At 41.6% G+C, this 23,215-nt stretch overlaps 1 protein-coding gene across 2 annotated transcripts in view; it reads left to right on the top strand.

Annotated features, from left to right (window-relative positions):
• CAMTA1 (calmodulin binding transcription activator 1) overlaps positions 1-23,215 on the top strand; it is an 858,502-nt gene that overhangs the window by 87,250 nt on the left and 748,037 nt on the right. Inside the window, exons 5-6 of one of the 2 annotated variants that reach the window (XR_001138237.1) lie at positions 10,619-10,696; positions 12,364-12,526. The exons of the other annotated variant lie outside the window; for it this stretch is intronic. The gene's annotated coding sequence lies outside the window, so the exon portion shown is untranslated. Of the gene's footprint in view, positions 1-10,618; positions 10,697-12,363; positions 12,527-23,215 lie in introns of those variants that run through there. 2 annotated transcript variants of the gene reach the window in all.

The following is a 23,215-nucleotide window of genomic DNA, read 5'->3' as shown; positions in this document are numbered from 1 at the left end:
AAGGCCTTATGCAATGCAGCTGGCTCCAACAGTCCAGCACCTCCATTACCAGAAAGGCTGTGGCACTGTATGTAGGACTCATATATTTGGGACTCTATAGCAGTGACTTCCTCAACCCTGGCTGTACATCCAGAATCACTTGTGCAGCTTTTAAAAAACATGGATTTTTTTTTTTTTTTTTGAGACAGAGTCTGGCTCTGTTGGGCTAGAGTGAGTGCCGTGACATCAGCCTAGCTCACAGCAACCTCAAACTCCTGGGCTCAAGCAATCCTCCTGCCTCAGCCTCCTGAGTAGCTGGGACTACAGGCATGCACCACCATGCCCGGCTAATTTTTTCTATACATTTTTTAGCTGTCCAACTAATTTATTTCTATTTTTGGTAGAGACGGGGTCTCGCTCTTGCCCAGGCTGGTCTCGAACTCCTGAGCTCAAACAATCCGCCCGCCTCAGCCTCCCAGAGTGCTAGGATTACAGGCGTGAGCCACCGCGCCCGGCCAAAACATGGATTTTTTAAACCCCCACTTCCACCCCAAGACTCTGATCTTGTTCTAGCAGAGAATCATTGATTGATAGGTTTAGAGATACAGGGAGTTTATTAACAAGAAAAAAAACAGGTGAATAATTTGTGCACATACAGATCTGTGCCTCTAGAATGTGGGCCAGTGCTATTTATTCTATAGTTGGGTACATTGTAAGTTAAAATGGGTCTTTGTGGGCCAGTTTAGTCATGCAGCAGACAATAATCAGCACCTTTTTTGTGGGAAAAGTCCCAGCCACCCACTCTGTAGAGTACAGTCCTCTGCGGTACACATCTGACCACCTCGGAAACCAGGCTTGAACCTAGTCACAGAGTCAAAGGAAGGAGAGACCATGCTTTCTTTCTCATTCTTGTTTACTTTTCTTTTTTCTCTTCTCTTTTATGCGTGTATTTTTCCATTCCTTTCTCTCCTCTCATCTCCTCCTCCATAGTTTCTCCTCCTGTGTTTTCTCTTTCTTCCATCCATCTACCAGATGTTTACAGTGTATCTGTCATCAGACTGCAAAGTATTTGAAGTCCTCCAGGTGCCTAGCACATAGTAGGTGTTCAAATGGACATTTCTTAATTTGTCTTGGTATCTGTCTTTCAAAGCAGTAGGCACTACCCTCTCATTAGACAGAAAATTGTCAGATTTTGTTTGTGATCATCTACCCTGACTTGAGTGGTTTATCTTGAAAATCTTAGCTAATTTAGCATCATGAATCCAGATAGATTGAGAAACACCAGGCTTCAGCTTCAGACCAGTACAGAATGTTGGGCAATAGGACGGACTTGGACCGTTCTAGGGGCCACATAGATCAAGCTTTTAGCTTATCTGCTGCATAGTTTTCAGAGCGGGAAGGTCCAAGGTCATCTGGGCTAGACTCTGTTTTTCATGATGAGGAACCCACTCCTGAGAGGGGAAGGTGCTTCTTTGTTGCCCGCTGCCAGTCCAGACTTGCCGCCTTCTCCTCTGTCATCTTAACCCAGTGTGGGTTGGGGCGGGGAGGACAGGGCCAAGGTGACAAGATAGCTACCTGCAGTTAACTGTCAGCCTCTAGAAATACTGGAGAAATAGAGCCATCCTCCTTGTGCATTCCTCTCCTCATCCCCCCATGGAAACAAATGGTACAAGGTTAGGGCGAACTTGAGGGCAGCCGGATAGGCCCTGCTCAGTGTGCAGGCAGGGAAGCTTTGTGTGTGCCCTAGACGCCGTCAGGTTGGCCTCGGTACCACTGAGCGGGCTGCCTTAGGTGTCTGAAGTCTGTTCTGATGGCGTCTAACCCTGCTTGAAGCTTTTGAGTAGACTAAGAAACACATGGTGAAGGTATGGGGAAAGATATTTTTGTCATTCCTCAATGAAAATCTGCTCTAGCCAGAAAGGGAGTTAATGAAGGAGAAGTCAGCAACAAAATTGCTGCACAGTCAGGAAATAACGGAAAACGTCTCCAGTTTGTTCTCATTTGTGGTTATTGTTTCCCTGGGCAACCGTGGCTGTGGTTACCATGGTGCTGTGTGACACACCTCAGAATCATAGGGTTTAGACTAGATTTTCTACTTTGCACACACATCTTTAGGTGAGTTCAGAAATATTCCACGTTAGCCTATCACGTATAGCAGCCACAAAACTTCTGTTAATTCAGGTTTGAATATCCAAATCTTCTTCTGTCTTCTGTGTGGGTCCTTTTGTGTATTTTACTCCTCTTGGCCCTTCATTTTTCCAAAGGAGAAACCTAACTGACTGTAACTTTTTTGTGACAGTGGGGAGAGGACTGGTAGAAGGTTGAAACTCTCTGTTAAGGTTGACTGTGGGTTATTTTTCCTGCTCTAGTTCACCTTGACGCACCTGACACAAGTTCATGCACATAGTAGACACTCAGCAAACATTAACTCTCTTTTCATTTCTCATTAGCACAGGTAATTAAGAACAGGAGCTGACAGACTGCACGTATCTTTGCAGAGATATATCTGTAATTAAAGTTTTAATTAAAGAAATACCAGACCAGGCAGATGGTTCTTATCCCTGCATCCTGTAAACCAAACAGCCGTGGCTTTTCGATCTTGCAAACAAGCAAAGCCGAGAGTAGCAGCATTCATGGTGGTGCACCAAAGGGGATAGGCAGTCTTATTTACTAACCATCATCTAATTTTAGCAGCATTCTGTGTGATGCCAGATCCAAGGATAATCATTGCAGTTTTAAATGAAAGACAATACATAAAAGTTATATCCCAACCAAAGCTTTTAAGCCTCAAGTCAAGGGCATTACCACAGCCCAGCTGGTAGATCACAAGGCATGTGGTTTTGTGCTAGATCACAAAAGCTGACAAAGTGTTATTTAGGATCATGAGCTAAATACAATAGTAAAGGAGAGCACTATCCTGATTTTTCAGGTTTTGCCACTATAAAGCAATGCACACTTGAGATGTGACTTGTGTCCACCTGTCTCATTCAGGTCTTCTCTGCCATGTCACAGTGACCTTAATAGTCAATCAGGTGTAGAATTAAAAAAAAAAATCACCTGGAGGGTGACAGAAGATGACTTATCTCAGATCTTACCCCCCACGAACCCCAGATATTTGTTCTGGTTATGTCAGCATCAGCAGGAAGCTAGAGCAGTACAGGGAGGTGGGTAGGTGGTGAGGTCCTCAGCTCCTTAACCTCTTGGGATTCACCCATTTAGTAACCCCCAGTTTCATACCCTTCTTCATAATCCTTTACTTAGCCATGCACACAATTTTCAGGCACTTGGTGCAGATAGGCAGTTGGACAACCGAATTACATACTGGTTGATAACAGGTATGTTCTTGCCACCTACATCTCGCTAATTCATTTTCTACCTGGTATAGCCAGTACTGAAGACGTTAATTTCTTTTATCAGAGTGAAGTGTTTTAGTTTAGAGGTTAGGAGAGTAGTTTTCTACTTTGCTGAACAGTGGGTGACCTTACTCCATCCCTGTGCTTCTTTTAAAGGAAGTAGAGTTTCTACTTGAAAAAAAGCCCACATTACACTGGGACATATATAAGCATCTTCATGTTAAAAGACTGTGTCATAAAATGGTAGAGCCTGAAAGTATTTTAACTTAATATCATCTATAAATCAAAACTCAGTCACCCTAAGAGAAATATGTGTGTATAAGCGTAAGGAGACATGCCAAACCCAGGTGCGAGATCTGTGATGCTCTGTAAGTGAAGTTTGTGTCTCACAGGTGGATGGAAATGTGTCCATCACCTTCTGGCTTGGGGAAGACTTCTGTTATTTAGCGAGATGTTCTTTGATTTTAGAAGAAGTCAATTAAATATAAGCTACTTTGAATAAATAGTCTTTTGTGGTTGTGTTCAGAAAATATTCTAAGACCAGAATTGTGCTACTAGGTATTAAGTTGACATTTTACATGCAGAATTTGAGCCTCACTATGAAATCTATTTCTTCTCTAATTTGGTTTAAGACCTGAACATGTAACCTTTGAATATACAACACAATTTTAGATTGTAGGAAGTTTCTTACTCATGAAGTGAAACTACTGTTACTCAGAGTGGCAGTTGAGGAGACACATCAGCAAACTTACCTGGAATGGTAGGCTTTTTATTTCTCTTTCTGTAGTGGGTTTTAAGAAAACTTTTGCCCTACCTGATATCTGTGTGATGACGGGAGGCGGGTGGAGTGTTCTGCTCACTCCAGAGTAACTTAAATTGAACTATTTCTCCATTTGTTCAATAAATGTTTATTTATTTTTATTTATTTATTTATTTTTTTTGAGACAGAGTCTGGCTCTGTTGCCCTGGCTAGAGTGCTGTGGCGTCAGCCTAGCTCACAGCAACCTCAAACTCCTGGGCTCAAGCGATCCTCCTGCCTCAGCCTCCCGAGTAGCTGGGACTACAGGCATGCGCCGCCATGCCTGGCTAATTTTTTCTATATGTATATTTTTAGTTGTCCAGATAATTTCTTTCTGTTTTTAGTAGAGATGGGGTCTCGCTCTTGCTCAGGCTGATCTTGAACTCATGACCTTGAGCGATCCACCTGCCTCGGCCTCCCAGAGTGCTAGGATTACAGGCGTGAGCCACCCCACCCGGCCAATAAATATTTATTGAATGCCTAGTATTACATACTGTCATAGGCATCTGAAATAAAGCAGTAAACAAAACAAAGCCATTCCTCTCGAAGAGCTTATTTTCTGATTAGGGGAGAGGGGCAATAGACAGTAAACAAACAAAATAAATAAGTAACAGTAATTGAGTGCTTATATGTGCCAATTGCATTTATTAACTCATTCACTCTTCAGAACACTTTGAGGAAGTAAGTGCTATTATTACCCCCATTTCACAGATGAGAAAACTGAGATACAGAGAAGTTAAATTACCCAGTGTCACACAGCTAATGAGTGGTGTTGGTGGCATTCCACCCCAGATATTCTAACTCTAGATTTCATGTTGATATACACAATGCTATTTTATTTCTCTGTTAAAAAACTGTTTGTTTCTAAATAAGGAGATCAATGTCAGTGATAGTAAGTGTGATGAAGAACAGTGAAGCAAGGTGAGCAGTGTAAAGGGTTCCTAGATGTCTGTGTGTGTGCAGGTGCACACTGTTTTAGTGAGCGTGCTTGAGCAGGTGTCTCTCATAAGGTGATCTGAAGGAAACAAGGTAGTGAACCATGTAGATATTTGGAGTGGGAGTTCCGAGCAGCAAGCAGAGGGAGCAGCAAAAGCAAAGGCCCCAAGGTAGGTGCAGGTTTGGCAGTAGCATAAGGGAAATCAAGAGGGTGGCAAGGAGCCAGTGTCGCTGCACAGTGAGTGTGGTGGGGAAGCAGGAGGTGAGATGGCAGGGGCGGTATCCTGTGGGGTCTTGCAGGTCGTAGTATAGTCTTTTGATTGTACTGAATGGGAAGGAAAGCCATCTGAGAATTTTTGACGTCAAAAAAGACACAATGAAGAAGATCACTTCAAATGTAGTGCAGAGAATAGTCTAGGGCAGGGTCAACAGACCACGGCCCACAGGCCACATCTGGCCTGCCACCTGTTTCTGGATAGGCAGCAAGTTAAGAAGGCTTTTTACATTTTTGAATGGTTGGAAAAAAAATGAATAATATTTTGTGTCACGTGAAAATTAAATGAAATTCAAATTTCAATCTCTACTTCAGTTCCCATGTTATTGGAATAGAGCCATACTCATTCATTTGTGTATTGTTTGAGGTTGCTTTCGAGCGGCAGCAGCGAAATTGAGTAGTTGTGACAGAGACCATATGGCCTGCAGAGGCTGAAATATTTACTATCTGGCCCTTTACAGAAAAATTTTGCTGATCCCTGGTTTGGGGGATAGGGATAGAAGTGGAGGTCCAGTGAGGAAATGTTGCAAGAGCTGATGGTGGCTTGGACCAAGGCAGTAAGAAGTGGTCAGATGTGGGTATGTTTCGAAGGAAGAGCAGAGTATATTCAAACAGGAAGAGTAGAGTCAGGGATGGTGGCAGTGGTTTTGTACTGAGTAACTGGAAAAATGCAATTCCCCTGTACTGAGATTGGGAAGACCCTGGGAGCGGCAGGCTGGGGAGGAGGGGAGAATACGGGAGTTGTGTTTTGGACGTGGGTTACGATGTCAGGTGTTGAATAGGCAGTCATGTGTTTGAATCTGTAACTCAGAGAGAGGCCAAGGCTGGAGCTAGATTTTTGAATTTTCAGTACGTGGCCAGGGAGTGGTGGTTCTTTAAGCTAGGGGACTGGGTGAAATCCTGTAGGGAATGTACGATAAAGAAGTCCAGACATGGAGCCCTGGGGTACCCAGCGTTCAGGGGGAAAGGGGTAAGAAAAGGAAGCAAAGGAGAATGAGAAGAGTTTCCTTCAGCCAGAGAAGGAAAACAGGAGAGGGGTGTCCTAGAAGCATGTGTTTCACAGCAAGATACAGCCTGAGGATTCGTTGTGGATCTGGCAGCATGGAGGTCATTGGTGACTTTGATAAGAACTGTATGAGTGAAATGGTGGGGATAGAAGCCCTGTTCCAGCTGGTTTAAGTGAAAGTGGGAGGACAGGAAGTAGAGCTGGTGCTTTGAAGGAGTTCCATTTTCTGCAGCCTAAGTGCAGGCTGGCAGAGGGCAGGAAGTTGGATTTAACCTGGGATTAGGATTTTGCCAGGCAAGTACAGTGGAGGGAGGAGGAATAAGGGAGCTGAGCATTGTGCAGAAGAGTCGATGTGATGATAGAGCGTGTAGTCTAAGCCACGAAAGGAGCAAAAGAGAGGCATGAGGAGCTGAGGGATAGTAAGAATTTGTGGGGTCAGTGGATTCAAGTAGTAGGATCCTGGAATTTTTAGAATTGGGATAGTCAAAGAGTGGGGCACTTGAAATTAATAGCATGGAGGGGTGCAGTTAGGGTTATATCAAGGTCTAAGGCAGTGCTGTCCAATAGCAGTGTCAGATGAGCTACATGTGCAATTTTTTAATGTTCTGGTAGCCATAGTTTTAAAAAGTAAAAAGAAACAAGTGAAATTTTAGTAATATATTTTATTTAACCTATTATCTAAATTATGTGATGTGTTATCAATATAAAAATTATTGAGATATATTATACATTTTTGATACGAAGTCTTTTAGAGTTGTATTTTATACTTCCAGCACATCCTCATTCAGACAAGGCACATTTCAGGCGCTTAGTGGCTGCATGTGGCTCATGGCTGCCGTACTGGGCAGCCATGGATGGCCATGGAGTGTAGTCTGAGGTTATCAGAGGGTAAGTGGGTCAAGGAACGGAGAGGCCAGGGTATATGAAGGACTGTCTGTGTGGATCTGAAAAAACTTATGACTCCTTATGAGGGAGAAGCTTGCAGAGGAGGAGGGGAGGCCGTGGTGGTTGACAGAAGGTGGGCGCTTCAGTGGTCACTACTCTAACCCGCGACCCACCAAGCCAGCATTTCTTTTTTTTTTTTTTTTTTGAGACAGAGTCTCACTCTTTTGCCCGGGCTAGAGTGAGTGCCGTGGCGTCAGCCTAGCTCACAGCAACCTCACGCTCCTGGGCTCCAGCGATCCTTCTGCCTCAGCCTCCCATGTAGCTGGGACTACGAGGATGCGCCACCATGCCCGGCTAATTTCTCTATATATTTTTAGTTGTCCAATTAATTTCTTTCTATTTTTAGTAGAGACGGGGTCTCGCTCTTGCTCAGGCTGGTTTCCAACTCCTGAGCTCAAACAATTCTCCCGCCTCGGCCTCCCAGAGAGCTAGGATTACAGGCGTGAGCCACCGCGCCCGGCCGCCAGCATTTCTTGACTGGGATCTTGTCCCACTTCTCAAAACATCTGTGAGATTCTGAGGGATTGCTGTTGCTTCATTTTAAGTCCAAGTGGTACCTCCTAAAATCGTAGGTTTGGGGGACAAGATTTCTGAGTCACAGTAAAATATCAGAACACAAACTGATAATTTTGACAGATTCTTCTGCAAGTGGCAGCTTTTTGGTTGGGTTTTTATTTTCATCCAGAAGGCCTTTCATTGAGTCACTATTGAAGATATTAACCCAATGTAAGCAAGTCATTACAGACAATTTTTTTTTTTTTGCCAGAAAAAAAAATATCATTTAGTTTTTTATTTTCATTTTGGCAGGTCTTTAGATGTCTGTTTTGATTTAGGCATAATCCTCAAATTCCTCAAATGCTGTTAGTTCTAGTTAACAATCCTAAATGTGTTTGAATCCCAGCAGAAGCCAACATTCAGTACGTTTGAAATAGTCCCACATGATACAGGCAATAACATACAAAATCTGCCTGCCCTTCGGCTGACCTTTTGAAAGGGCAGATGTGGGGAGCCTTTTACCAATGCAGAGAATTTAACACTCACTCTCTCTCTTCTCTCTCTCTCTCTCTCTCTGTGTGTGTGTGTGTATGTATTTGTTTGGTTTCAATCCATCGATGTGTTTTTAAAGATTAGTAAAACTTGATAATGATTTCAGAAAGATACTTTTTAGCCTTATAGGCCAGGAAAAAGTGAAATGTTTTGAAAGAGCAGACAGGAACATCTCAGCAACACACACGTTCTTACTACTTTTCATACTGATAATGCGTGCTGTTCATGTGAGCCCCAAGGAAAAGGTAAATGGATACCTCAATTCTGTACCTTTATTAGGTTTAAATTTACTTTCAGTTCCCTTTAGTTTGTTTCCTGCAGTATTAAGATTAATGAAAAAAGTCTCAAAAATTAACCTCAAAAATCCTACAAGTCCCAATATTTAGGAAGACAAGCCTATTTTGAGCCATGTGCTTGTGAACCTTATATTCTTGGATGCCTTGTATATTGAAGGAGTAATTACTTGTTCATTTTGTAGTACCTAAAGTCTCAGGAGTGAGGGATCTGAATAGTCTATAGCTTGTCAATGTCCAGACTTTACTAATCTCCTAAGAGCCTCGTAGAGAATATGGTTTGTCACTGTGTTACTGTACTCTCCTTTAAATAAAATGTTCTCCTTTCTGTATCATTGTATTCACATAGAAGAAAGCTCAGTAAATACTATTTAGTAATCATGAACGTTTACTCATTATATAAGTTTTCTTAAACACTCTGTATTTTAATTAAAATGTTTCCATCTGATGGGAAAGTGTATGGATACCAAGAACTGGAAATTAAGCAAGAAATTAAAAGAACATTAATGGCTTTATTGCAGCTTGTTTTGAGGTTTTTCTCCCCACTAAATGATGTTTTGCTTACAAAGTCACCCCTTCACCCATAAATCTTTATGACGAATGGACTGGGATATATCCCAACAAAAGAAAAGCTATTTTATGATGCCACTTGTAAATTATAACACATGTTATATGGAAGTATTAGCTTTTTTTTTTTTTTTTACTCTTCTGTTATGAATATTTATTTTCTTAAAAATGTACAAAAAATAAAATAACTGTATTTATAGTTTATAGATTCCCCATCTCCCATTTACAAAACTATTAAGTTACATTTACCTTTTCTTTTTTTTTAACATGAGAGCAAATTGTGCATATATCAATCTCCCTTGCTTGTCTTTAAGAAAGGGCTCTTCATAGAATTTGGCACAAACCCTCTATTTCTGTTACATTTTCATGATTTCAAATAAGAAGGAAAATAAATGTTTGATTCATTTCATGCTTCCCAATATTAGCTTTTTAAGAAGTATTAGCTTTTTAAAGGCATTGTTAGTGTAATTAATTCGACACAGAGAAAATTCTAGTTTTTTTTGAAAGTGAAGGTCAATGTGTAAAATATAGGAGACAAGGACAGTGAGTGTTCTGACATTTTTTAATTGTTTTTTTTATTTAGACCTAGCTCACTAGAATGCTCAAAAAATCTAAAGTACAACATTTGTAATTTATTTATTCCTTCAGAAATTTACTGCTGAAACTTAAGCTTTAACCAGCATAGCCAGCATAGCTTTGACAGGGCGAGTTGTCTGTAGTAGGCAAGCACTTGGCCCCCTTGTTCTCTGGGTACAGAGTCCACATGCACGCCACCATTCTGGTGGTTCTTTTTGTGGTCGTTTGGATTTGTCTCTGCTAATAAAAGATTCATTAAACTGAAGCTCTCACCTCTGGATATAGATGAGGTGAAAGTAGAGGAATAGCAAGCCGCCATCCCTTCCTGATCAAGTACCAGATATTCCCACCCAGCTGCATGTCATCTGCCTCCTGGCCTCCTTAGGTGTGTGGGCCCTTCATGCTTCTGACCCTTCCCACTTGCTGTTTCTCTACTCCAGCCCTTCCTCCCTACTTCTGCTTGATTTGGCAGACAGATTCTAAAGGCCAGCCCAGATGCCATTCTTCCTTGCACCCTTTCTTGGGCTATGTTCATCACAGCCTGTGCTTTGGTTCACTCTTATCCTGGGCACTGCTTCCCATGTCCCTCTGAGGGCCTTTGCCACAGTATGTTGTAATTGATCTTCGTAGATGTCTTTAATCCACTAACCTGGGAGCTCCATGGGGCCAGGCGCTGGGCCTCCCTTGTTTTTGTTTCCCTAGGTCCCAGCCTAGCATCTACATGTGGTGGTGGGTGGATGGATGGGGGATGTGAGGTGGGGTAAGGCGCCTTCAAGCCAAAAAGGTGAACTTAATAACTGCCTTGGAGAAAGAGAAGAATAAATACTGTTTTTGTTTGTACAGGTCTAAAATTTTGGTAGCAGAAACAAATGTCCAAAGAGCAATGGAAAACAAGTCGGAAGCTGCTGTCTGATTCCAGAGGTGCTCACATTTAATGTAAAAAAAAAAATGTAATTTACATTTGATCACTTTGAAATCTTCAGTTTGTTGTTTTTGTATCTTTTTTTTTTGAGACAGAGTCTCACTTTGTTGCCTGGGCTAGAGTGCCGTGGCGTCATCCTAGCTCACAGCAACCTCAAAGTCCTGGGCTCAAGCAATCCTTCTGCCTCAGCCTCCCGAGTAGCTGGGACTACAGGCATGCGCCACCATGCCTGGCTAATTTTTTCTATATATTTTTAGCTGTCCAATTAATTTCTCTCTATTTTTGGTAGAGACGGGGTCTCGCTCTTTGCTCAGGCTGGTCTCGAACTCCTGAGCTCAAACAATCCGCCCTCCTCGGCCTCCCAGAGTGCTAGGATTACAGACATGAGCCACCGCGCCCGGCCTGTATCTTAATTATTTAATTGAATAACTCCTAGGGAAATAGGTCATAAATGTCATGAGTACTTTGTAAGAAGCCCACAGCTCTTTCCTTTTTATGACATGCCCTTTTTAGTACCATATTCTAGGCTTGTGAAAGTGGCCTCTGAACATTGGACACATGCCTGTATGTGGTGGTCCTTTTTTGCTTACCTTGATCCGCTGGAACTAAACAGTCATGCTTATATTCAGCTGATTTGAGGTTTGGTTGGAAATAAGTCCCAAACTGGGGAAACAAATGAAATATTATAGCATCCACCCCACCCCACACATGCTCTCAGCTTGCCCTGTAAGACTCATAAGCACAATGTTCAGGGTTTTACCTAAAATCACTCCCTTTTTGACTCTTCTCCCACAATAGTACCTGAGTGAGGGGAGGGAAATGTAAGAACAGATCTTCTGAGGCTTCCCTTTCTGCATCAGTGTGCATTTTGGTCATTTAAAGGGCCATTGTAGAAGTCACCTGAGGCTTGTTAGGGTCTTACATTAATTAGGAAGTGTTAGTCCTTTTACTCATGCAACTTGCAGTATCCCTGTTGAAATATTGTATTTTCCTAACCTAGGAAACTGGCATAGGAAGTAACAATTGGAAGTGCTGGGAATTGATTTTAGGAAGTCCACCTTCTTAGTCCTATGCTTCAACAAATAGTCTCTACCAGGGGAGCCTCTTAGAGCATTGTGTTCTGTTGTATCAATATGTACTTAGACATGTTAATCTGAATTAGAGAGCTGATTGTACATAATGACTCCCCTGGGATGCTATGTTAGAAAAAAAACAAAACAAAAAACTTAAGTAGTTTGCTGAATATGCATAGTAAGTAAAACAAATTCTTCTAAAATTAGTTGAATCTGAATCTTCATCATTTTTGAACCTTTAATTTTTAATTTGATCCTTTCAAAAAGTTTTGTGGCCTCTTAAAGATACAATTTATAATCCAATGAAAGTTATGCTGTAATGATTGCAAAAAGGCCAATTGCGCAAGACCCAGTTTCGAGTTATCATAGGGGAAGAAGTCCGATGTGTGTGGGTATATACATGTGTATAGTGTGTGTGTGGGCTAAATATATACATGTGCATATAAATATATATGTATTTAGTAGATACTTTAGTTTGCCTTTACCCAGATGTCTCCTTCTCTTTCTGCCTCTGGAAATGGGGCAAATTTTCTTCAGTTAAAAACAGAAATAGAAGCGATGGTTTTGACCCATTTTACACCTGTTTATTTCAGGCTCTCACCACACACTTGTTCATGGGCGCAGCAAGAAGAGGGATCCACAGAGCTGGAGCTGTGAGGGCTGACACATTGGAGTGAAAGCTGGCAGGATCGTAGGGAGAGCTTTACCATCCTTGGCCAGTCCCATATCTGGCTTCGAGACAATTCTATTAGTGAATTAATTGTTCTCAAAACCCCAAATTAATTTGAACCGAATGTCACTAAACATGAAGCAGATTAAAGTGAGCTACCCTTGCCTCATCTGGTGTTAGGGTGAAGCAGCTCTGCGGCCTGACCAGCCCTGGGGTGCAGTCCTCTGTCCACATGCCACCAGGTCCAGAGGCCTCCATGACCACCTGTGATGCCACCCTCTGTCCCCTCAGCAAGCTTATCTTTCTTGCTGGCACTTACCCCAGCGGTGATATATTTTCCTGTTGATTACCATCTGTCTCCTGCAGAATGGAAGCTCCATGAGAGCAGGGCCTGTTATCTAACCCTGTGTATCTCCAGTGCATAGGACAGTGCCTGGGATGGTGTAGTCTAAATAAATGCTGTTGATTGAATGTGTGGGTCACTAGCATTGCATCCTTTCTGAATGTTTTCCCTTTAACTTGCCTTTTGTATATACCTTTTCAAATGATAAAGCAGTGACAATTTGGGAGTAATTGCCAAACTTTTGTTGTGGTTGAAGTAACTGGCAGCCTAGTCCAGGGTGCTATGAGAAGCTGGAGCATATCAGGACTTTGGATTTACAAATTATAAATGTTTTATGTGTTATGGTATGCATGTCTCCTGAAGAAATAGAAGACATAGATGCAGGGGAAACAAGAGTCATGTCTCTGGGGTACTTTAATATCAAGATGCCTCCCAACAGTCTAGAAAGAAACATTGGGAAATAAAAGTAGGAGGGTAGAAAATAGGCCAATACTTAAGTTTTCTTAATTAGTAATTTAAAATAATAAATTTTGGCATTAAGTAAACAAGATAAATCAAAATATTTTCTAAATCAGATGGGCATTAACAAAGATACAGAGGGAACTTCGAGGCAGTTATTTAGATAATACTAACAGAGGTACTTTTGTTCCAGATTACCTTCACAGATGCCACAGTTACTCCGTCTTTCTTCTTTGTGTGTTGGCATAGGCCAGAATACCAATATTGTTCTTGAAAACCTTTGAGGAGGGTTTTTCCCATAACAAAGAATAGAAACAAAACCAAGGAGACAGTATCCTGTGATGTAGGCTGTTATCTCAAAGTGAGTTTGTTTGTAGGTGTAACTTGTGACGAATTGTAAAGAAGTCAGAGTTCTTTATAGGTATAGTGTATTTTATTTGTCAGATTTTGTTTGGTTATTTATTACACACTGAAGGAAATAAACTAAAATCAAGAAAAAGGTCCACTTGAACTTGAATTTTATTTCGCATTAAGAAGTTACAATTTTTTTTTAAATCAAATCAGTAAATATGCTTCAATTCCTTTTAAATAGAGTGTGAAAAGCAAAGGCCAGATTTTTATGTACCACAAAGCAAAGTAAAACCAAAAATCTTTTCCAGGCATAATACATTTTTCGTTAAACTTACTGCTGTATTATTTTGATTATGTAATCTTATACTCCCATGAAAGTATAAGAAGTGTGAATTCTGGGGTGAAGAAATAATTGCAAAATATGGTTAATGAGGCAAACTCACAAATCTGTATTTATAGTTCTGTGGACGAATAAATCATCAGCAGAGGATACAAATGTAAAAGAAAAATTCTTGATTGTATTCAAGAAATATTAATACAAAGTTGAACTTTTTACTAAAATGAAATTTTAAAGCCTCTCAGAGGGATGTTTTGAGTATTAAATAAGTGTAATGTGCTTAGAATAGTAACCTAAGACGTGAGCACTTGTAAATATTTGCTATTTACAAATAGCATTCTTACAAGGATTGTAGTATGAAAGATTAAATCATGTTTTAATCATGCTTAATAAACTGCACTATAATTTTATTATGGTGAATATCCACTTCTAATTTAATGAAGAGTGGCTTTTTAAAGCAAGGAGGAAACCATAATGTTTTTCTTGGTGCTCTTACATTGTGTACATGTAAACGATGGTGGGACAGGTTATCTAGATGACAGCCCCTGTGACCAAGGTGCAGGAGCAAATGTGTCGTTCTTAGTTTTATGTTATTTTCATAAACCTGAAGATTTGATAGCATTGTTTTTAGTATATCTTGCTGCTACATGCATGTACCTTTAAGTTTTATGGAATTAAATTGGAATTTGTGACCAAGAAATGCTAATGCACTGCCAAAATTACATACTTAGCACTTCATTGATTTGAAATCTGGTTTTCATTGAACATTCCTGCAGTTTAAAATGTGTGACATTCCACAAATTAGTGCCCTCTGGTGGCACATGGGGAACATCAGGCAGAGAGGGACTGACCAGGAGCCTTCAGATGACTCTTCTAAAGAGGAGCCACTAGGTACTTGGTTCTGATAGCTTCTGTTTTTGGTAGGTTTTGAAAAGTCCCGTGGTAGTTGGTTTATGCCCATCTGTAATTTTATATTTTTTCTTGTGTTTGGTGCTTGTCATTTTCTTACTCCATGAAGCCATGGCCCTGGAGTTGACTCCATCACAGCCTTACTACGAATTTTCTCCAGCAGCTTAGTGAAATTCTGGATGAGAGAAAGTTTAAGGTAGACTTGCTGTAAGAGGTATACCAACATTAAGATTTGCCATGAGGAACCAGGACATCCATTTTTAGAGGCATCTCTTAACTCACCTTTTCAAGGGAGACCATGTCACTTCCTGGGTTAAGGAAGGAGACTCCATGATGACCTTTGGTGATTCACTGGCACAGCTTGGTGGGAGGCTTTCTGGTGCATTAGTCTTTGGTGGGCGTTTGTTTTCGCTTTTGGTATTCCTTGGAGGGCAGCCCATCTTTGCCAGGCAGGCCCCTTGGCCAGATTTTGTTACTCTTGGGCTTTAGGATCAGGCAGACCGGGAACTGAATCCCACCTCCACCTCTGAAAAGTTGTGGGGCCCTGGTAAAGTCATTTTGTCTTTCACATGTTTCTTTAGCTGTGAAATAGGGATGATTTCTAACCTATGTTTCAAACCTATGTTTAGAGACAGTTGTGAGGATGAAATGGTATGTCTAATAAGAGTCCTGAGAAATTGACCTGTGCGGACTGCTACTAAAGACATGTTTCCTTCTCTTCCTTGAAGGTGAGCCCTCCCCTCCTTTTTTAATTTAAAAGGTTATCAAAATAAACTTTATTTCAGAATAATTTCGTATTTACAGCAAAGTTGCAAAGAGTTCTGAGTGCCTGTATATTCTTCACCTTGTTTCTTTTGCAAGCCGCACTTTTATACTGTTGAGTTTTCTGGTAACTTTTCATGTATAATCCCCGTGAACTTGGATCAAATTTGGTTTGCTTATTTAGCACTTTGTTAAGACTGAAACATTTGCCTTGACTCCCTGAATTCCACTGTGGATGTGGCATTTGCTTCCAGACCACCCTTCTGTTTTTCCCTTGCTCTTGTTTGTGACCATTTGGCATTAGAATAGTAGCTGCCTGTGATTTCCCAGGATCTTAACACCTACCTCCTTTCCATCTTCACGCAATTAATGAGCTGTGCAACCTAAGGAAACACGAGGTAGTCAGTTTACATTAGTATTCAATTAGGCACTTTGCCATCTCATAGCTACTGCTCATGCAATTACAATTTAAGTCAAGGCAGAAGCACCTGCATCTTAAAAAATAATAATAACCCCCCAAAAGTTTCTTATCTTCAGAAATGAGAAAAGAAACTTACTGAACTTCCCAATTATTAATAAAATCCGCTGGCTAGTTTTAATACATAATCACATTATTACATGGAAAAATAGTAGCAACTCATATTTTATTAACTTTTGCAGTTTAAGAAAATGATATCACAGACAGCATCTTACTTGGTTTCTTAGGAACCCTGAGAGGCTAGCAGGGAGACTTTGTTCCCTCCGTTTTTGTGAACCCATAAGAAATAAGGGAGGCCAAGGAGTGACCTGGTGGAGACTACGTGGCAGTAATTAGAGTCGGAAACCCTGAGAGTCATTCTACAGACAGTTGTGAGGACCTCCTGTCCGGGCCTGCCCATGGCACTCCTGCAGTCAGAAGTGTTTGCACATACTCTTGTTCTCCTTTTAAAATGGCTAAACTCTACCTCAGCAATCTTATTTATGCTATTAATATGCATAATAATTAATACTTGATAGACAACTTCCCTATTTCATTTCAGCCCAGATCTGTCCTGAGTATTATGAAATCAGCATTGTTGGGCTTGATTTAACAAGATCTCACCATACTGCGCCTTTTAGAGGAAACCCAGGGTTGGGCACGCCGGTGGTTCAGCGTGTGCCCTGCTCTGTGTTGGCACTGTTAGCACCGTTAGCAGGCTTGGGGTAACTGGCCTCTTCTGTGAGGCGTCATCTTGTTTGCGATCTGTGGGTTACATATTGTGCTAGAGATAAACCTTGACAGTAGAGGCATGTGTGACATATTTTTTACAAGAGCCACTGAGATATTTGAATGAGAAGATGATGTAGTTTGAAAAAGTGATAAATGGGCCAGGTTCTTGAGAAGCTAGCAGAATGTCTTATTGAAACCTTGAAATCCAATCCGAAAACAGAAATGAGTCTCCCACGTAATTTTTTTTTTTTTGCAAATATGATGGGGGTAGATGCTTTTATATAAATTCTAGTATCTGTTTCTGTGGTATAAAAATTAAATTTTGTTGTCACATGCCCAGGTTTGTTTGTCTCATTTTTGGTTAGGTTTGCATTTCTAACAGCATCTCAGGTAACATTACTGAAAACGTGTTCAGAGAAGCCATGTGCTGGTGGCTGTAGTGGCACCTAGTCTCAGATTGTTAAGTCTCAATGACCACTTCAGTATATTTGGTAGGTGTTTTTTTTTTTTTTTTAATCAATAACAGAGGTGAATCTACATTACAAAGCCAAAGGCAAATATGTGAATTAAGATATGTCTTAATCTTTTGAAGTCCTAACAGCCTCATTAAAGAGCCATTGTGTTTTTTTAAGCTTTGTCTGTTTTAGCCTGGCGCCTAGGGATCCTGGAGCAGCATTGGGAGTACCTCCTGCTGGCCTTTCTGGCCTTTTCAGTGTGGGTGGGTGCGCTGCCCCCTTAGCCACAGTCTCAGGTGTCATGTGATAAAAATCTTTGTTGCCGTTTTGGTTGCTCTCTTCAGATGTGATGCTTTTAGGATGTTGTAAAACAAATGGGACTGTCTGGCTGGAATGAGAGGCTGGGTAGCCATTGATCTGAGATTGTCCCTGTTGATAGGTTTGCAGAATTCAAAATGAAGATTTTAGCTTCTCGTTCATGTTGTGTGTTGTCACAGGCTTACATTCCATCAGGGGCTGCTGATCCTTGGAGGGTGAGACTAATTCTTGGCTCTGCTGGATGGTGAACTTCACTGTGGACCACTTGAGGAACTGTTAACACTCCTCTTTCTTTTAGTATTAGACTATAATCCGTGTTGCCAGTCTGAGAGAGAGGAGTGCTAGTGTGCATTTGTAGTTTACTGACCCTGACTGGAAAAGAGGTTAAGATTTTGGTTGTAGAGTTTACATAAATGTCCAGAAACATTAAGCCCACTCCCCACATACATAGATGATCCAGTTATCCCAATATTTATTCAAATTACTAATTTCTTTCAGCCATAGATGGACAGTTTCCCTCTCTCTTTTCTTTACCCACAAGATAGATTCACACTAAAAAATAAAACAGCCTCCAGTATTTAAACATAGAAAATGAAGATCCGTGTCTGGAGGTCCCTTATGGCAAGCACAAGTAAGTAAACAGACAATTGGGACAGTTGTTTATTTGCAGGTTGGGCGTGACATGAATGAGCCTCTTTTTTTATATCTACCATCCACCCTGAACTGCAGTAGACATTTGGAGTAGGTTTTGCATTTTTAGTTCAGTTTTGAGAACCAGCCATTCACTGTGAAAGCAAAGTTGCTGGGAAGTTTGTTTTAAAGATGATTCCACCCTCTATTTCTGTGAACCCAGTAAAAATAGCATGGAATAAAATTTAATTATGCTATACTGAATATTTCATGTGGAATTAAGGGGCAAAAGCTGCCTTTAAAAAGCATTAGGTTTGGAAAGAATAAAGGCTTTGTAGGTTCTTTGGAAGATACTATAATTAAAAGATTTGCTTAAATGTATTTTTCCCTTTTTGAAGAGTTTAAAGAAATCCATCCCTCCCTCCCTGAATTGATTACCTCTCAGACATCAGCCCTGCTTGGCAGTAAATGCAGCGAAGCTGCTGCTATGCTGATTTGACGGCTTCTTTCTGTTAAATGTGAAATAGTTTTTTAATCTTCTGATTTAGATGTTTAATAGAAAGTAAATGTTTGACTAGCTTTGGTTTCTGCTGAACCTGTATTTAAATCTACACAAACACTTTGAATAAAATGAAACATCACTGGACTAGCTATTTTAAACATTTCAGGGTATAAGAATGCTAAATGGGGTTTCCTTTTAAAAATAGAAATGGTGGCTTGCATTTACATAATTACTGCTAACTAGCACAACATTTTAAATGGTGACAAACTCAGGGTAGAAAAAGTATCTGTTTTTTTAAAGCCTGGTAAAAGGAAGCTGAAAATGCTCTGTGAGCAGCTGCTTCAGATGGAGGGTCTTTGCAAAGCCAGGAAACTGAGACTTTCCAGTAGGGAGGGCAAGGTCACCGCCGGAGGAGAACAGCTCAGACAGGCTTCTTACTGACGCCAAGCGGGCATGTAGGCCAGAACTTACCACCCTTTCATTTTGAAGCATGATTGTAAGTATTAACACTTAAATCTGCCTTGCTATTTTGGACAGGGTGCAGTTTTTCTCTGTCAACTGTTAAAAGATGTCTGGTGAGGGTTGAAGTTCTATGTTGGTGAAAAGAGCATTGAAGAATTTTGGGAAAATGAAGACTGGGGTTGACTTACACGAATTTATCAGTAGTTCAAGCCAGAAGCTCAGGAGTATCCTTGATTGTGCCCCTTTTTTTCCTCCCAAACATCTCATTCTTCTGTAAGTTCTTTTGTTCTCCTTCTAAGATATATCCGCACTGCCTAATCTCCACCGCTGCCACCTAGTCCCAGCCACCCTCCTTTTCTTTGCTCGGACATCTGTCACATCTTCCTATTTGGACTCCCTGCCTGTAGTCTTGTTCCCCTTGCAATATGTTCCCTATGCAGGGGCTAGGGTAATCTATTAAAAATGTAAATAGGATGAGGTCACTAGCTTGCTTAAACCCGAAGTGACTTTCCGTCCAGTTGGAGTATACTCCAGGAATCAGCCTGGGTGATCTGGCCCTTACTTTCTCTTTCATTCCCCATCATTTGCCCTTCCTTCCAGGAACATTGACCTTTCCCGTATCTGGAACACACCAAGTATGATTCTTTTTTGCATTAGCTGTTTCCTTTACCTGGGACACTCTCCCCTGCCCCCATCTTTGTATGCTGGCTCCTTTGTGCCATTCAGATCTCACTGCAGGTGTTGTCTCCTCAGAGAGACTCTCCCCAGATGGCCTGATGACAGATAGAAGATAGAGTTCCCGTCACTCTACCATGTGGCAGTTTTGTTTTTTCATAGCGTTTATTACTCTCTGAAATGGTCTCTTGTCTTTTTCTTCTTTTTTTTTTCCCTTAGCTCCTCCCCACCCTACTAGCTCCTTCAGGGCAGGGACCTTGTCTGTTTCCTCCTCAGCTGTGTTCCCAGCAGCTAGAAATACCTGTCCGAGCACAGATAGTCATGATTACAGGAATATGGGAGAGGAGCCCTGAGGACTACTAGTGCCCAATGGAGAGCGCTCACCTGGCGGAACTGGTTGCCTAGAAGGTGGTCCTGAAGTCCTTGTTAACGTCTCCCTCTGTTTTTTGTAAGTGTTTGGAAAACACTGCTCTAAACCTGGCCTTTTAGGATTGAAAGTTGAAATCTGGGGATTCACAGAATGGCTGTACTTAAACAGAATCAGTCTGTGTCCCAAGAAGGACATGAAAGTGGTTCTCACAGCTCCCCTAGATGAGATGAAAAGGTGATATTCCTAGTGTTCTTGGTCATAGGAGGAGCTCACCAGTGGTGGTCTGCCTCCTTGCTGGGGCCAGTGCGACAGCTTTGCCTCCCTTTGCCAGCGACTGAATTTGAACTCACTCGCACCGGGCTTGAGAGCTAGATCTCATCTTCTGTGATTTCATCTGTAGCATCTGTCTGACAGGGACATTTTCTGTTTTCAGTGTTCATTTTGGGGTTAGGAAACAAATCTGTTAAGATAGAGGTATTTGCAGAAACCTAAACTTTGGTTAGCTACTTTTATCCTCATTGTTTTTCCTCTGGTAGCATCCAGATTTTTAGGAGGAAAATGTGGTAAGGATACTGACTGATCCCTAGCAAGTTGGTGGGGGTACTCAGAAATAGTTAATTGAACTTTGCGTCCAACTTCCTTAGGGAAGAAAAGATTCACGTTTCCAACTCACTGAGTCTCAAATATATTATGCAACTCCAAGCAGTCTGTCGAAGCATTTACTTTGGTCTTGAATATGCTAGTTGGGGACTGAGCTGTGGCACTCAAAAGACCTGTCTGCTGATGGCTGTCTTTACTGGGGCGTTGTTACAGTGGTTGGGGTGCGCAAGTAAAAACAGTAACTTCTCAGTTAGTTTATAGTGAAATGGACCTTCTTAGAACTGAGACCTAGAGATAAGGCCCTGGAGCTGGAGGATTTGAGTTGCATCACTTCATTGGACTAGGTTTAAGAGAATCTCTCCCTTCTCATGTTTGATCAGAGCCTACTGCCACCCAAGTCAAGGCCCTTTGACTCCGCCTGTTTCCCCACTTGCCTGACTAGAGAACACATCCAGTTGGAACAGTTGAACAGGATGAGCACAGGCAGAGTCGGGAAAGGGCCTGGCCTGCTCAGGATCAAGATGAAATGAAGGTGGGTAGATGGGGATGAAAAATGGATTTTGACCAACTTATGAAGGGACTTGTATGCAAGAAGTGGGCTGCTATAGGAGGCTGTTTTCCCATGGTGACAAGCTGGTGAGCTGCTATGTGTTTAGGGTCAGCTGGGAGTGGGGAGAAGAGTCGGGAGTCCACATCAGTCGTTGGTGCCCTAGTTAGTGCAAACTTAGTAAGCTTGTCTTTACTGGAAGCCATTTTTCTCTTAAGATTAACACTCAGGCCGGGTGCGATGGCTCACGTCTGGAATCCTAGCACTCTGGGAGGCTGAGGCAGAAGGATCGCTTGAGGTCAAGAGTTCAAGACCAGCCTGAGCAAGAGCGAGACCCTGTCTCTACTAAAAATAGAAAAAATTAGCTGGGCATGGTGGTGCATGCCTGTAGTCCTAGCTACTTGGGAGGCTGAGGCAGGAGGATTGCTTGAGCCCAGGAGTTTGAGGTTGCTGTGAGCTAGGCTGATGCCATAGCATTCTAGCTCGGGCAACAGAGTGAGACTCTGTCTCAAAAAAAAAAAAAAATTAACACTCTGAGAAACCATCTACTACATGCCACCAGATTGTACTGATTTTCTGATTCAAACCCTTGGTTAATTGCTTTTGAATTTAATTTGGTAGTTTACTCAACTGAATGTTTTAAACATATTCTTATACCTGCTTGGCTACTGGTGGTCAGTAATCCTGGTTAGTATTTGAAGGGCAGTGATTTTCCCACACAGATTATTAGAAGTTACTGTGTGCAGTGCACTTGACACTGTGTGACACACGTTCAGTATGTGGTAGTTATTATTTGTTCGAAAATGAAACGGGGGCCCTCTGAACCTGAAAAAGTGAGATTGGCAGTCCTAGATGAACATACTAGTTGTGTTTAACTGGCCTTGAACGTTAGCAAGGGAAAAGTACCCACTTACTATTCTTCGTTTCCCTTTTCCCAGCCTTAAGAGAGCTAGAATGATTTCCTGCCCACAAATGGCTTGGTTTTCTTTTCCAGCCTGTCTTTTCATGGCTAAGATATTTGCAGAAATTTCTGGCTAACTACCAGTCAGTCTGTAACTTTCCCTCTGCTTTGCAGATGCTGTGTTTAGTGGTATCTGAAAAACCCTATGAATGTAAAATTGTTATCCTAGGAGAGCTGAGATTCCAGAGGTTTACTTGACAAACTGCAGTTTCATATTTGTCTCTGTCATTTGGTTGGCTCATTAGGTGTTTCTTAAAGTTGGTTGAAGAACTTAAATGCATGTTAAAATTTTAGTGTCCTGATTTAGATAAAACTATTATGCCCACCTTACAAGGTCCATCTGTTGCCCTTTCCTCCGGTAGAGTGATAGAAGGAGATGTAAATTCTGTCTTCCAGGCAGACAAGTTAAAGTTCATAGCGGGTGGGAGAATGGGCCGGTAAGTGGGAGCAGTTATCCTGGTGGAATTGGCTTGTGAGTTGGCCCCTTACAGCGGTACAGATACTCCCGGGGGATGTTCAGGAAAGGTACTGGAAAAGCGTTTTCCGAAGGCCCGTCTCAAATGGAGTGTCCTTGGCTTCAGCTGGCTCAGCTCAGCAGGCCCAGCTAGCCTGATTCCTGAAAGGACCTCTAGTCTTGCACCACGTAGCAGACCCCAAACAGGTACTTGGTTGACATGGAGCCCCTGGTTTATTTTATTTGAACTATGATTTCTTTTAATGGAGAAGTGGATGATCTAGACCTAGTGCCAAGGTGCCTCTGCCTGCCATCATCTTCATGTGCCCAGTGCCCACAAGGAGCTCTTGTGTGGATCTGCATGGAAAACCAGGTAGGTCTCTAGGGTGTGTGAGGTCATCTGTACCATGGGTGCTTCTCCAGGGTAGGGAGGGTTAGCTGCCCTGGGCAG

This window comes from Propithecus coquereli, unplaced genomic scaffold (assembly GCF_000956105.1).
Source record: "Propithecus coquereli isolate 6110/MARCELLA unplaced genomic scaffold, Pcoq_1.0 Scaffold77, whole genome shotgun sequence".
NCBI lineage: Eukaryota > Metazoa > Chordata > Mammalia > Primates > Indriidae > Propithecus > Propithecus coquereli.
Note: the sequence above shows the minus strand (reverse complement) of the source record. Positions and strands in the feature narration are given on the sequence as shown.